This window comes from Mustela nivalis (assembly GCF_964662115.1).
Source record: "Mustela nivalis genome assembly, chromosome: 9".
Lineage (NCBI taxonomy): Eukaryota > Metazoa > Chordata > Mammalia > Carnivora > Mustelidae > Mustela > Mustela nivalis.
In genome coordinates, this window is record NC_139028.1 from 49,984,498 (window position 1) to 50,000,258 (window position 15,761).

The 15,761-nt window shown below is 40.0% G+C and overlaps 1 long non-coding RNA gene across 2 annotated transcripts; it reads right to left on the bottom strand.

Annotated features, from left to right (window-relative positions):
* Positions 1–4,389: 4,389 nt before the first annotated feature.
* LOC309873441 lies at positions 4,390–15,721 on the bottom strand. Of its 2 annotated transcripts, none has more exons than XR_014316356.1 (3): positions 15,595–15,721; positions 9,018–9,148; positions 4,390–4,779 (listed from the first exon to the last, which is right to left on the bottom strand). It is a non-coding gene; the product is annotated as an uncharacterized lncRNA (long non-coding RNA). The 2 variants fall into 2 exon arrangements; XR_014316357.1 differs by having other exon boundaries at positions 15,494–15,597.
* Positions 15,722–15,761: the final 40 nt, after the last annotated feature.

The window sequence follows — 15,761 nt, forward strand, 5'->3', positions numbered from 1 at the left end:
TTTACCATTGTATGTTACAGACTTCTTTTCCCAGTCTGCTTTCAGGATTTTCTCTTTGTTACTGAGACTTGTAAATTTTACTATTAGGTGACGGGGTGTGGGCCTATTCTTATTGATTTTGAGGGGCGTTCTCTGAACCTCCTGAATTTTGATGCTCGTTCCCTTTGCCATATTCGGGAAATTCTCCCCAATAATTCTTTCCAGTATACCTTCTGCTCCCCTCTCTCTTTCTTCTTCTTCTGGAATCCCAATTATTCTAATGTTGTTTCGTCTTATGGTGTCACTTATCTCTCAAATTCTCCCCTCGTGGTCCAGTAGCTGTTTGTCCCTCTTTTGCTCAGCTTCTTTATTCTCTGTCATTTGGTCTTCTATATCACTAATTCTTTCTTCTGCCTCATTTATCCTAGCAGTGAGAGCCTCCATTTTTGATTGCACCTCATTAATAGCTTTTTTTTTTATTTCAACTTGGTTAGATTTTAGTTCTTTTATTTCTTCAGAAAAGGCTTTTATATCTCTCGAGAGGGTTTCTCTAATATCTTCCATGCCTTTTTCGAGCCCGGGTAGAACCTTGAGAATTGTCATTCTGAACTCTAGATCTGACATATTACCAATGTCTGTATTGATTAGGTCCCTATCCTTCAGTACTGCCTCTTGTTCTTTTTTTTGCGTTGAATTTTTCCGTCTTGTCATTTTGTCCAGATAAGAGTATATGAAGGAGCAAGTAAAATACTAAAAGGGTGGCAGCAACCCCAGGACAATATACTTTAACCAAATTAGAAGAGATCCCAAATCGTGAGGGAGTAGAAAGGGGATAAAAAGAGGTTCAAAAAGGAAGAAAGAAAAAAAAAAAAGAAAAGAAAAGAATTTAAAAAAAAGAAAATAAATAAGAAAAATATAAAAAAGAAAAAATATATATATTGGATAAACTAGTTAAAAAATGTTAAAAAAGTAAAAGGTAAAAGTTAAAAATAATTTACCAGAAGGCGGAAAAAAAAAAAACAAAAAATGAAAAAGAAAAAAATCAAATTAACTGCAAGACTAAAAAAAATCACAGCGAAAAAGCCATGAGTTCAGTGCTTTGCTTTCTCCTCCTCTGGAATTCTGCTGCTCTCCTTGGTATTTAAACCGCACTCCTTGGTAGGTGAACTTAGTCTGGTCTGGATTTGTTGTCGATCTTCTGGGGGACGGGCCTGTTGTAGTGATTCTCAAGTGTCTTTGCCCCAGGCGGAATTGCACTGCCCTTAACAGGGGCCGGGGTGAGTAATCCGCTCGGGTTTGGTTTCAGGAGCTTTTGTTCCCTGAGCTCTTTCCGTAGAGTTCCGGAGGATGGGAATACAAATGGCGGCCCCCTGGTCTCCGGCCTGGAGGAGCTGAGAGCCCAGGGCCCCACTCCTCAGTGCGCCCTCAGAGAACAGCGCCCAGTTACTCCCGTCTGCCTGACCTCTGGCTGCGCTCCGAGCTCACCGAGTCTGCAGCCAGTTCAAGGTAACACCGAGCTGTGAGCTTACTGTCGGCTCTGTCTCTGTAGCCGGCTTTCCCGTTCCAATACCCGCAAGCTCTGCGACACTCAGACACCCCCGATCCTTCTGTGACCCTGCAGGACCGAGGCCACGCTGACCCCGTGTGGGCTTCGCCCCGGTTTAGCCTCTGGAGCAATGTCCCTCAGTGGAACAGACTTTTAAAAGTCCTGATTTTGTGCGCCGTTGCTCCACCGCTTGCCGGGAGCTGGCCCCTCCCCCTGGGGTCTATCTTCCCATCGCTTTGGATTCACTTCTCTGCCGGTCCTACCTTTCAGAAAGTGGTTGTTTTTCTGTTTCCAGAATTGCTGTTCTTCTTCTCTTCGATCTGCCGATGGATTTTCAGGTGTTTGCAATCTTTAGATAAGCTATCTCCTGATCTCTGGCCAGCTGAAGTAGTCTCAGCCTGTTACTTCTGCGCCATCTTTACTCCTCGATCCTACTTCATGTTTATACCTGTGCTGTACCTTCCCAAATGCAGTCCGTTAATTCTTTCTGTGTGCTCTTGCTGTATCCACTCATCTGCTTTCATGGTTGCTTTAAGCAGAACCTTCTAGACACAGAGTCCCCAGGTTTGCCTTCATAAGGAGATCCTTTCTCCCCTAAGTTGGAATAAGTGCCAGTAAATATATGAGCTGGCTACGTTTAGACCTAGAGTCTGGTTGAGAACTATCATACAATTTGGAATTGTTATGTTACTTCATCTGTTTTGTATAATGATTTTAAGTTTTGTATTTTGTTGACTGTTGAACTTAAAAAAAAAAAAAATGTACCCAATGAGGTGAGGTTGGCTCAAGGCTTCAAGATGTTCTCCAACACTTAGAACTTTGAGAAGATGTAGACTTTAGACTAGAATACCTCAGAGTTTCTCCCTCCTAACCTTTCTGGTTACTCAAATATGATCTTAACTGGCTTCTAATTACTAAATCCTTCTTTCTAACAGAGGATATGACAACCAGAAAAGGTCCTTCATTGAACTGAAGGGCAAAATCACTAAATATAAAGAATCCAACTATTATCAGCAATACTTTTAAAAGAGAGATCTTGATCAAAATGGGGAAATGTGAAAATTAATTAAGGGAAACCTCATCAAAATGGAGTAGGGTGGTTTGGCAGCGGAGCTCTTATGCCCTACCACTCTTCATCAATGGCAAATCCAACAGGAAGACAGGGACCTTGCTCATGGGTACTACTTTACTATCCCAGCAGGAAGAAGAAAGTCTTACTTCTTCTCTAGGCAACAGCTCAGCCAATAAAAGAAGGCCACAGTTTAGCCAAAGAGAAGCCACTATATTTTTATCCCAGTGGATCTTTTATTTATAACAACTTTCCCAACTTTCTGCTTTTCTCTATAAAAGAGCATATCTCTTCTCTGTTCTGCAGACTTGCCTGTGGTTTTTGCCATAGCTTGCTGGTCTTAGATCTTAGTTCTCTGTTATTCCCAAAATAAACACATATTTTGCTGGTAAAATAAGAGTTTATTTTGGTGTTTAACCAAAGCAAACAAAAATCTTGCCTGGAACAATCTTTTCCTTTTGCTAATAATTTTCTTGCCCCATCCTCCTTTATAAAAACCTCCTATTTTGTACAACTTCTCAGAGCTTCCTTCTACTGGCTAGATGTGATGCTACCCAATTTGTATACCATTTAATAAAGCCAAGTAGATCCTCAAGTTGAAAAAGAAAGAATAAGGAAACCCAAAGAATATTATGGTAGATGAATAAATACAAAGTTAATTCTTTTGAAATAATACTCAAGGTTTCCTGGGTAGCTCGGTTAAGCATCTGACTCTTGATTTAGGCTCAGGTCATGATCTCAGGGTCATGAAATCAAGCCCCAAGTTGGGCTCTGTGATGGGCATGGAGCCTACTTAAGATTTTCTCTCTCCCTCTCCTTCTGAACCCCACCCCACTCTCTCTTTCTCTAAATAAAAAATTTTTAAATGAGATAAAATAATACTCAAAGAGAAAGAGAGAAATCAGGAAACAGACTCAACTAAAGAGAACATACTGATGATTACCAGAAGGGGGTTGGATAGTAGAAATAGGTGTTGGTGATTAACAAGTGCACTTGTTCTCATGAGCACAGGGTGATGTATGGAATTGTTGAATCATGATATTGAGCACCTGAAACTAATATAACACTATATGTTAACTAACTGGAATTAAAATAAAAACCTAAAAAATAAAATAATATCCATTGAATGCTCCATTAAGAAAACAAACAAGTAAACCAAAGGTGATGGGTTGCAAAACATACAATTTTGAAGGTGGCAAAAAATGTTAAAACAAATAAAGTACTCTTGAAATTCATTATGGAGGAGGGAAAATGCCCCAGAAAGCTGAAAATATGAAAACAAAGAATAAGGATCAAACTTGTTTTAAAGTCAATCGGTAAGACAAAATGAAACAAAGCATTCTATTGTTTATGGGAATTGACCATACTAAAATTCGGTGTTTAAATTTAGAGGGAATACAATTTAATAAAGCGTTGGTATCGTTGCCTGAATGAAAAGACAAATGAACTCCTATATCACACAATATACAAAAACACACCTTAGGTGTGTTTCAGAGATACACAGTTAAAATTAAATAATAATTATTTTAAGTACTTCAACCAATTTAAAACAGCTTAAAATATTTACATTTAAAACAATTTAAAAGATTTATAACTCTGGGAGGAGAGGAGGTTTGCAAGGAGCAGGCCAGGCCCAGGAGGGGGGATGATTCTCTGACGTTGCTGGTGTCACTGAATGAACATGAGTTTGCTCCTTGGTGTGTCACAGAAACTATGGTAGGTGGGACTGTCACACAAAGCAAAGGTTATCTGTAGCAGGTAAGGAGATCACAAGGAATAACTTCAAAAGCCAAGATTCCCTGTGAATGGGTTCCTTTTATTTAGGAGTAGGATGGATATTTAGAACAGGAAGCCTGGTCCTCACATACAGAGGCAGACATCAGTGGTGCAAGCATCTTAAGGAAACATGCCTGTACCTGAATTGTATATTATGTAAATGAGGCTTGTGCTCCTCCTGGGTAGAGATTTTAGGATTATAATGAGATAAAGGTAAGTGCTGGGCACTCCATGAGTCACTCCAGGGACCTGCAGAGCAGGTGTGAGTTGGGGGTTGAGCACAAACTGCCCCGGGTGATCGGGGCCTCCAGAGCTCTTCCTCAGAGTAGTCATGATTGCTTGCGGGGTGGTCTTGCTGGTTTCCATCAGGGGATGGCTCACAGGTCTTTTGCTTGAGTTAAGAAATAAGCTACAAAGAAGAGATTAAGGGAAAATGTGACAGGATCAGTGGGTACAAACAGACGGGCAGTAAAGTTCAGGTCTTGGGGTCTAACTGGCGACACTGGGAGAAGTCCTATATGCTAGGGCTCTCCTGGACACTCAGTGCTGCAGTATCTATTTGACCCAGCAATGTATTGCTGTCACTTTCGTACAGAAATAAAAGCAGCTAAAGAAAAAAAAAGAAAGAAAAAGAAAAGAAGGAAAGAACGAAGAAAGTAAGGCAGCTAGAGGAAGGATTTACGTTCAAAAATTCTTACTGCAGCATGTTTTGCAATGGTAAAAAAGTAATAATGCTAAAATACCTAGAAAAAACCCAACTGCCCATTAAATAACAGTTACATTGGTTTGTTATATTTTCCTTAAACAAACTCAATTTCTTGATGTGGAGAGATTTCTGTAGTTCATTTTTAGGAATGAAAAACAACATTTTTTGAGAGCAGGCATGCACATGTGCAAGCAGGTAGGGGACGGGGAGGAGAGAGACTCTTAAGCAGTCTCCATACCCAGACCAGAGACCAACTCAAGCCTCAAGAATAAAAAATTTTTATTAAAAAATGAAATCGGATGGAGGAGAAATATATCCAGTCTGCTTCTGTGTCATAAAAATAAACCGCAAAATCCATACTCACCTAGCACTTCTATAGTGCTTATTCTGTGACAGCATTATTAAAAGCATTTCACATTTTCACTCATTCAAAACTTCACTACAACCGTGTGATGTAGATACTACTATGATCTCAATTTTATTAAGGTAAAAACTGAGTCAGAAAAGGTAGCTTCCCAAAAGTCACACAAGATAGTAAAAGGTGGTGCCAGGATTCAAACCATGGCATTCAGGATCTAGAATCTGTGGCTTTATAATCATGGGCTCTGCTTCTTATGCATGTTTGTAAATGGCTGGTAAGTTCAGTAAAAGATCTGGGAGCAGGCTCACCAGGAAGTAAACACAGATTACCTTGCCCGGCAGGGTGAGGACAAGAAGGAAAAGGAAAAGGGGTGGAAGTGGGGAAGAAACTTTGTAGCACAATAGCAAAATGTACTTGGTGTAATTTTAAACAAAATTTATTGAATTTTCTATTTCATTACATAATATGATAAATATGGTTAAATATAAGAAACAAAAATCAGCAGTAGCAACTGAAGGAGAACAAATTATACCTCCCCAAAAATATGCCTCTTTGGCCTATCAATTATTTCAAGCTGGCCATTTTTAAGAAACGGCAGATAAAGGTAAAGTTCTGAAAACCCAGTGGAAGTTAGAAGAGAAGTTAACAAGGGAAATCTCCATTTGCACCAGGAAGATGGGGATGACTCTAAATCTCTAGAAACTGTTATAAATGGAGATGGCAGGGACTTAAATCTCCATTACAATCTTACTCGTGTTTACTGTGCTTTTCCTGGTAACCTCCCATCACTGACTTCCCATCGTGAATATCTTTTGTCTTTAGCTGAAGACGGTATTTAAGGTGATGGCTTTGGCCATTTTGGAGAGGTACTCAGTTTTCCTGGTGTTATCAGACTCAAACTTGTCTATGCATCCAATGGGCAGTAAGCTGATGTCTGAAACACCTGTTTCAAAGCAAAGAAAGCTTTATTATCAGAAGGACAGCCCAGTGAGAAGGCAGGGGCTTCTTGTCCTGTTGAGGACAGGTTTTGTCCTGTTGAGCCTAGCGACAGCTTATAAATTTGCAAAGGAAGTGAATACAGGAGAAGAGGGTGAAGGGCTTCTTGAAAACTTTAGGAGAATGGGGGGCTTGAAACAATCTGGAGGTATGCATTCTTTCGGACAGTGAGGTGCCTTTTGGGAACTGGTACATCAGGTATGTCCATTAATTTCCAAAAGAAATGTTACTGCCGGGTTCCTATTAAGTTTCTACAATCAGTGGGTAAACACGGGGTAGGAGTGAATAAGGCAAATTTAATGATAAGAGGTGTGTAAAGTATAATTAAGTAGGGAACCAAACAAATGTGGAGCTAAGTTAATAATACAACTAATAGAACTATAATTCTGCTTATGCATTCATTACAGGCCCAGGAATCAGGTGTCCAGTCTCATGGGGTCTCTCCTATGTGAACAGTAGGCACACATGTTAGGAAACTTTTGTTTCTCTTTCTCCTGTCAATCTGTGTTATATCAATTTAATTATTAAACTATCCAAAGAACCTAGAAAGGAAGAACAGAGAAGTTTTCTGCCCCTACAGAACAAGTAGAAATAATGATAAATTTGAGGTCATTTTTCCTCAGAATTAGTTGTTACCTTAATTGTACCCACACTAAAGTTATTTATATATTTAATTATATATATATATATATATATATTTATTTATTTATTTATTTAAATTCTAAGGGTACTAAATGTTTAAAAGGAGGAATGCATAAATCAGTTTGATTATGTCAACTTAAATAATAAAAAGTCATGATAAATAATGTCAATTTATTTTCGACTTACTAAAATGAAATACTTTAAATGTTCTCATATCATCACTTGAGTAAGTTATCTGATTTTTAGAAAAGGGATGTCTTTCTCTATTTGGAGTAATGGACAGTCTTCACCTTGAAACCTGTCATCCTGGACAGTCTGGACCTTGAAACCTGAATAATGCTCTTCATGCAAAAGCTATACAGTTTTGCTATTTTAGAATTCACCTTGGTTGATTTCATGTTTCTTTGTCATTGATAACATATACAAAAAAGGGAATTCAAATCAAAATATGAAACTTTGAAATAAAATGCTGAGACATGGGTTAGCATTCCTATTGCCCAGCATGTGTTCGTAACTTCACTTCAGAAGAGCAAACCAAACAGTTGTGGAGCCGTGCAGGGTCAACTTCCAAACTAACGCACACAAGTATATTAACTTAAATAGAAGGCACTGTACTTGCAACTCCCAGTTTACTGCAGTGGACTTTGTGTTTCCAACAACCTCTCTAACTTCCCCCTTTCCTCTATAAAAGAGCGTTTATCTCCTTTGCACTGCTGCCCTGCCTATGCTTCTGCCACAGCTTGCTTGCCTGGATTGCAGTTCTCTGCTATTCCCGAATAAGCCTGTCTTTGCTGGTAAAACACTGGCAGTTTTATTTTTTTTAAGTTCAGAGCACCTACCACATGTTGGAAATACCATGGCGAACAAGACAGAGAAGTCCCACGCCTCATGGAGCTTATGTTTGAGGAGGGGAGAAGCATAATAAACAAGAATATTCAATAATTACAGGCAGTTTTTAGCAATTTTAGGTGTTACCTAGAAATAAATGTAGTAATAAAACTGAAGAGCTGGAGAAGGCAGCTTCAGGTAGCAGGGGTAAAGGAGGCCTTCCTGAGAAGGCAAAATACTTATCAGTGACAATGTCATCAATGGTGAGAATGAGCCGTCATGTGAGGAGGTAAGTTATTTCAGGCAGAGAGGATAGCAGAGTACAAAGGTAAGGAAGAGAGAAGAAAGCTAGAGCGTCTGAGGATCAAACAGAGGGTGACAGTTCCCAGTACAGTGAGCAACTGGAAGAACAAAGAGATAGGGGACAGTTCATGCAGATCTTTCCTATAGAATTTTATTCAAAGGTGATAGAAAGGTAACCTATTAGGAAGTATTCAGCTTTCCAATATTTGGAGTAACTTGATAGGATTTACATTTATTAAAAAACCAGTGCAGAGGGTAGGCTCTGTGTGATATACTGGCTGATCAGAAGGAAGGTGTCTGAAAAGGAAGCGTCAAAGATGTCCCTTAGGTTCCTGGCTTGTACACTACATTCAAGAAAAAAGTGGATGAAATTAGAAGCTAACCATGATTGTTCAGCAAGAAAGGATGGCATATGGGACCAGAGTGATGTTAGTGGAAAGGAACAAAGTGGACACATCCATAATTGGCTCTTACTCTGTGTGACCTACAGGATTAGTCTGGTCTATCAGTAAAATAATGCTTCTTAAAAATTTTATTTCTGGGCACCTGGGTTCAGTGGTTTAAAGCCTCTGCTTTCCGCTCAGGTCATGATCCCAGGGTCCTGGGATCAAGGCCCACATCAGGCTCTCTGCTCAGCATGGAGCCTGCTTCCATGTCTCTCTGCCTGCCTCTCTGCCTACTTGTGATCTCTGTCTGTCAAATAAATAAAATCTTTAAAAAAATTTTTCATTTCCCAAACTTGTGTTATTTCACAGAAGGAATAGTGAAGTGAGAATAGGGTCAAATGGTAGAGACTTTCTCTATAACTTACAGTTCCATAGCTGCCTCAACATATACATCTTCTGTTCGGTTCACTTGTAGAACCTTTCTTTCTTTTAATTTTATATCTGATGGCATCAATAAGTAGACCATGCTTCTCTTCTGAAATCACACTCCAGCAATCTAACAGAAAGCAGAAAAGTCTTCGGTTGGTTATCAGACCTATCTATACCCACGAGCAGCGTGACTACAGAAAAGTGACTTCTGTTTCCTAAACCCCATTTTCCTTATCAGTAGAGTGGGAGTAATGAGATATGTAAGATTGCTATCAGATTTACATAACATGTGACTGTACTATGCAAGTTATGATAAGCTATTCAAATAGAAACACAAAGAGTGTTTTATTCAAATAACAGAGCACAATAATTCTCTTTCTAACTTCATCAGCTCATATTCCATCAAATGCAAGGATGTCCTCCTCCAATTTTTACATCTTAACTAAGTAAACTTAGAATATTACCACCCCTCTTATAAAAAAAATGACACAAGTAACCCCCAATCAGTAGGGAACATGGCTTAAGCAGTTTCTCCGTTCTTGCAGTTGTGTTTGTGGTTGGAAAACCACACATCCTGCCCATCTCTATCCACCTCACGACCAAGGCCATGCACGTTTGAGAGCACCTCAGAGTATGCAGTTATTCTAGTGAAGAAGTTCTCAGCACATGCTCCAAGAACTTGTGGGAATCCATGGGACTTCTTTAGGAGTCTGTAAGGTTCTTTTTTTCAGCTATACACCTATATGATGGTGGGTGTTCTTCATATTCTCCAACCAGAACAACTTATCCCAACATATGCAACGTGGAAGCAGATAATCCAGCACTTTTCCATTAACCCAGGCGTTCGAATTTGCAAAATGGTAAAACAATGTTACTTTCCTGGTTTTTTTTTCCATGTTTTTGATAATATAGCTATATATTTTTAGAATTGTGTTACTTTCACCTTATTGTTATTATTCAGTAAGTCAGTACTTTTTACATCCAGTTTCTACTAGGGTAAATATTGCCGATATAACCCATACACACAAAAGTTCTTTGGAGTCTTCATAATCTTTAAGAATGCAAAGGGGTCCTAAGAACAAAAAGTGGGAGAAACCTTATAGTGCAATCAGCCAACCTGTGCAGCATTCCTAGCAACCCTCTTATTTCAGCAAGGGTAAGCTCTAATTAGCTTGTTTTCATGTACAGAAAGCTAATTACTTGCTTCTTATGTCTTCCTTCCTGCATAGGATCCACCCTTTCTTTCATAAATTTTATGAAGAGGATAAATGAGTGAATATGGGCCAGGCTCTGTCAAAAACTTTGACATACAAAAATAATGGAGTCCTGCTATCAAGGAACATGGATCCTAGTGGAAAAAGCAGACAGATCATTGAAATGAATCATAAAACACAGGAACATGGGTAACACAAGAGGGCATTCTGCCATCTGCCCAGGAGATCAGAAGGACAGAAACCATACTCAGAACATGACAGGACATGACAAGACCTTTAAGCTTGTGGGTCAACCCTACTTCCAAACAAAGGTCCCCACTGTAGGTGCCATGGCTCAGCATTGCTCCATGTCTCTTTAAGAGACAGCCTGCATAGAGGGCAGCTGGCCAACAGCCTCCCCCTGTAATGACTTCAGGAACCACCTCAGCTTTCCAGTCAAGGCAGACAACTAAATGCAGCTCAGGTACTAGGGCCTGGCCATGTCTGCCCACGTCAAGTTCATCTCTGCCGTGCTAGCTGGGGATCTCAGAGTTGTATTCCTGAGTCTCTTTCTCCACAACCCTCTTTCCCTCCTTCCTTTCACGGGATGAAATCCAAGGCTTTGCCCTCCTATTCCTCTTTCCTCTCAACTTCCACTTTCATGGGCGTTGGTCCCTAATAAATTCTCTGAGTCTCAGATAATATCCTCCTCATACAATTGTGTGATAATTAAATGACCTAATATATGTGAATTATCTTGGTACAGTATAAAGTCCTACATAAATAAAATGACTAAGATGATTATTATGACTCCCAATGACAGAGGTGTACATGCAACCAAGTAACATGCTACAACTATATGTCAAGTTTTTTCTTCTCTATTTCTAAGAGTACTATTTCTCTATTTCTAAGTGTACACGCAACCAAATAACGTGCTACAATGGTATGTCAAGTATTTTCTTCTCTATTTCTCTACTTCTAAGATCTTTCATTATTTTAATATGCATTCCAGAACAGTGGCTTTCAAACTTACACTCAAGGCAGGGAACTTGGAAATCATGACGCTTTTTGCTCTTTACCATGAGATATAGGTACATTCATGTCCATCATAGTACTAGTCATTCAACATATATTTGAGAACTTATTGTGTGCCAGAAATTATTCAGGGTGCTAGGATTACAATAGAGAACATGATTTGGAGCCTATTTTTAATTAAGAGGGATAAGTTTTCTAACAGAAATAAACACAATAATAAATGCAGTCAGATCTTCATAGAGATCTGTATTTATTCATTTTGTCTTCTCAAAACCAGATGAGGCAGATAGGGAACATAATTATGTACATTTTATAGATGAGAAAATCAAGGCACAAAAAGAAGTAAAAATAACTTCCAAGATCAAACATCTGGTGAAAGGCAGAGGCCAGGCTTCCCTCTCAAGCAGTGTGACTTGAGTCCTTGCCAATGTTTAAACCAGTGATTTGCAACAATAGCTGTATCAGCAACTCTGGAAAGGGGATTGTTAAAGCACAGATTGCTGGGACCTACCCGGAATTTTCCTGATTCAGTAGGTTATGAGGTAGGGTCAGGAATTTGCTTTTTTACAAATTCCAAGAAGATGTGGCTGCTGCTGGTCCTATTGGTTCTGGGACCACACTTTGGGAACTACTTCTAAGCAAGGCAGCCTCTCTAAAAACTTACTTGTTATAATAATCTGAGAACCAAATTCTAGTTTGCATAGAATATCAGTTGGGTTATGGGGCACCTGGGTAGCTCAGTTAAGCATCTGCCTTTGGCTTGGTCATGATCCCAGGGTCTTGGGATTGAGCCCTGTGACAGCTCCTTGCTCAGCAGGGAATCTCGCTTCTCCTCCCTCTGCCCCTTCCCCTACTTGTGCTCTCTTCCCCTTTCTCTCCTTCAAAGTCTTTTAAAAAATCAGTTTTGTATCATATCATTTCAATACATGCCAGATTTTCAGGAATGAAACTTCCAGGTAAATCAATAGGAGATTGTACTTTGTTCTGCTGGGACTTGACCAAGTTATCTAGCACTGACACCTGACCAAGATTTATCCAGCATTGACACCTGACCAAGAGCTATCTAGCATTGAGACTTGACCAAGAGTTATCTAGCATCAGCACCTAGGTATGGTAGTTGAATGACCTAATGAATATCTGATGAGATATTTGTGGGTTTTTATTGATGTTGGTTTTGTTTTTGTTTTTTGTTTTTTGGCAGGGTGCAGAGGGAGAGACAGAAAGAATCTTACTTAAGCAGGCTCCATACCCAGTGCAGAGCCTGATATGGGGCTCAGTCTCACAACCCTGACATCATGACCTGAGCCAAAATCAAGAGTCTGATACTTAACCGACTAAGCCACCCAGACACCCTAATATTTGTGTTCTAACTCGCTGAAATGATTTCTGTTTTCAGAGAAAAGGTACCCGTCATTTTTATCCTGATTCTGTAATTTTGCATAGAGGCAAAAAAAGGTATCTGAATATCTTATTCTGTTTTCCAGTACATTGATCCATGGGCATTTTAGATGCTGAAATATGTCTTTGAATTAGAAATTGAATTAAAAATTTGCCATATTTTTCTTTTTTATTAAGTATATAACTGGCTTATATATACATTTCATTTCAGAGTAATAAAGATCTCTATAAAATATTTGTTAAAAATTAAAACTTAGGGCCGCATCAGTTTGAGAATCACCGATTTTCCTCCCTGCTAATGGAGACAGGGCAATATTTTATTTTGAGGGGGAACAGTTTGGGAATTAGTAGATAATTGGAGTAAACTAATTTTTAAAAAGATTTTATTTATTTGACAGAGAGAGAAATCACAAGTAGACAGAGAGAGAGAGAGGGAAGCAGAGAGCCTGATGCAGGGTTTGATCCCAGGACCCTGAGATCATGACCTGAAGGCAAAGGCTTAACCCACTGAGCTACCCAGGCACCCTGGAGATAAACTAAATTTAAAATCAAGTTACCTGGGGCGCCTGGGTGGCTCAGTGGGTTAAGCTGCTGCCTTTGGCTCAGGTCATGATACCAGGGTCAAGGGATCAAGCCTGCTCAGCAGGGAGCCTGCTTCCCTCTCTCCCTCTGCCTGCCTCTCTGCCTACCTGTGATCTCTGTCTGTCAAATAAATAAATAAAATCTTAAAAAAAAAAATTAAGTTACCTGAGGCTTATTTTTGAATTTCAGTAACTGGCAATGTGACATTGAGCAAGTTATGATCCCTGGATCTCCATTTTCCAATATTAAAATGAACCCATTAGACTAAAGGTCTGCAAAATCCCTTTTCAGTTATCATTCATTGAATAAAGACTATGTAGGGGCACCTGCGTGGCTTAGTTGATTGAGTGCCTGCCTTCAGCTCAGGTCATGATCCCTGGGCCCTGTGATCAAGCACCATGTCCCGCTCCCTGCTCACTGGGAAGTCTGCTTCTCCTTCTCCCTCTGCCTTTCCCCCTGCTTGTATGCTCTCCCTCAAATTAAAAAAAAAAAAAAAAAAAAGACTATTTAAACTTTCTTCATAATTAGGTATACTACTTTGATTACAGCTATCAAAGAAAATTACAACGGGACTGTTGAACTCTTTGACTCTTTGATATTGACAACCTAGTAAAAGTTTTAATGTTTTAACAACAAATAGCTTGCTTTCCCAGGGACTTGGAAAGGCGGTGCTACATCTCTAAGTGTGTTAGCTTAATTACATGATGTCAACTTTGAATCTTAAGTATAGGACTCTAAAATCTAAAAGGCCCCAGCCCTGCCTTCGCAGTTTGTGCCTGCATTACAGAATATGTACACTTCTGAGCTTCCAAAGTGACTCCTCTTGCCAAACTGAAATCGGCTTTCAGGCTGAGAAACCGAGGTAAATATCAGGGAGAAGAAAATTTTCCTCTACCCTTCAAAAGTTCTGGCAGGACTAAGAATTAAATTGACATGGATCAGATTAACAGGAGGAAATTAAATGTGATTTTGTCTGTACGGGAACCCCACATACATGAGCACTTCAAAGCCAGAAAGGTGAAATGAGGTATGTACGCCAGGCTGAGCTAAGGACGGGATAGGGGCCTGGCACCTCAAAGGACAGATGTAAGATTCACACAGCAGTAAGAAGAGCAGGTATTTGATAATTAGATGTTTACCCTACAACACAGATGAGTTTAAAAAAAAAAAAGTTATCTCTGGTAATAACTCACATTCTGAGAAAGATCCCCATTTAGATTCTTCTAGGTAGTTGAGGGGCAAACATGCTTCTCTTGACCTTGTAGTCTTAATTACCTTCAGCTCAAAACAGTCCACATGCACAAGGGGCACATTTTGAGAAGACTTGCTCTGAGCCCCTTCACTTACATATTTATTTTAACACTCCAAGCAAGTTTGAGTGTTTTTGCATTAGGATCTAGGGAGACAAAGGCGAATCGTGTGTTAAATGTGCATATTTACTTGTAACCAGTGTGATGAGGGCAAAATGCCTGTGCCCTACAGGGCAGGGACACAGAAAAGTTTGTTTTGTTCATCACTTGCCCTTGATGCTGACACCAGGGCTGACACAAGGCCTGACACGCACAATGGGTTTTGTGTGCAAAAGCAGCCCCAACTTCCACCAACAGCCAGGAAAGTCAGAGAAGCTCTCACAGAAAAGGGTGATATTTAAACTAAGCAAAGAGGAACTTGGAAACAGTGCTACCTAATAATTAATTGGCAGTCAGACTGGCACACTGGAACCTGCTGGTAAGAGCAGCTTTCTCCCACCAGCTTCCTTCCTCACTCTGCCCAAGTTACTTCCTCTCTCTGAGCCTCCTGCTTTTCATCGTTAGAGAAGGGGTTGAGTCACATAATCTGACATCTTTTGGGCATGTGTGTGCTTGTATGTGTTAATCAAATCCTATAAAGTTTGCAGGGGGAAAAAAACCGAATACTCAAAAACTGCAAGTTTGCACTACAAATGAATTCTCTTCTGGGTAATAAATAACATTAACAGGAAACTAGACAAAACCAAGCCAAAAAAAAAAAAAAAAAAAAAGAAAAAAGAAAAAAAAAGGTTGTGAAAGTTTTGTTGGAAAACGGAAGGAAGACCAGTTCTCAAACAGCTAGGGTGACTGGGGGTAGCGAGTAAAATTTTTCCGAGGAAGGGGAAAAAAACTGAGTTGGTTGAGGACTAAGTGGAGAAGAAAAGCAAGTAAAAGAAAACCCCACTTACTAGATCTCTCCCTATCTGGAAATGTTTCCCGCCTTCCGTCTGTTACCTCCTGCATCCCTAGCCTTACCTTCTTCAGTCTCCCTCCGAGGACCTCTTTGTGATTTTGGTCTCCTCCCGCCCGCACACATTCCTCTTTTTCTTCACGTACCCCTCCCCCCGCCCAGTTACTTTTCTAGAAGCAAAGTCACTGTGGCTCTTAAGTCCTATTTTGAGACGTCCCATGGTCATAGAACATGTGCCTCGCTTCTCCCAGGGCTCAAGGTCCAGCGGCAGCCAGGTACCGAAGAGTGCGCACTTCGGTGGCCTCACCTGCAGGCGGGACTGCTCCCGAGCGC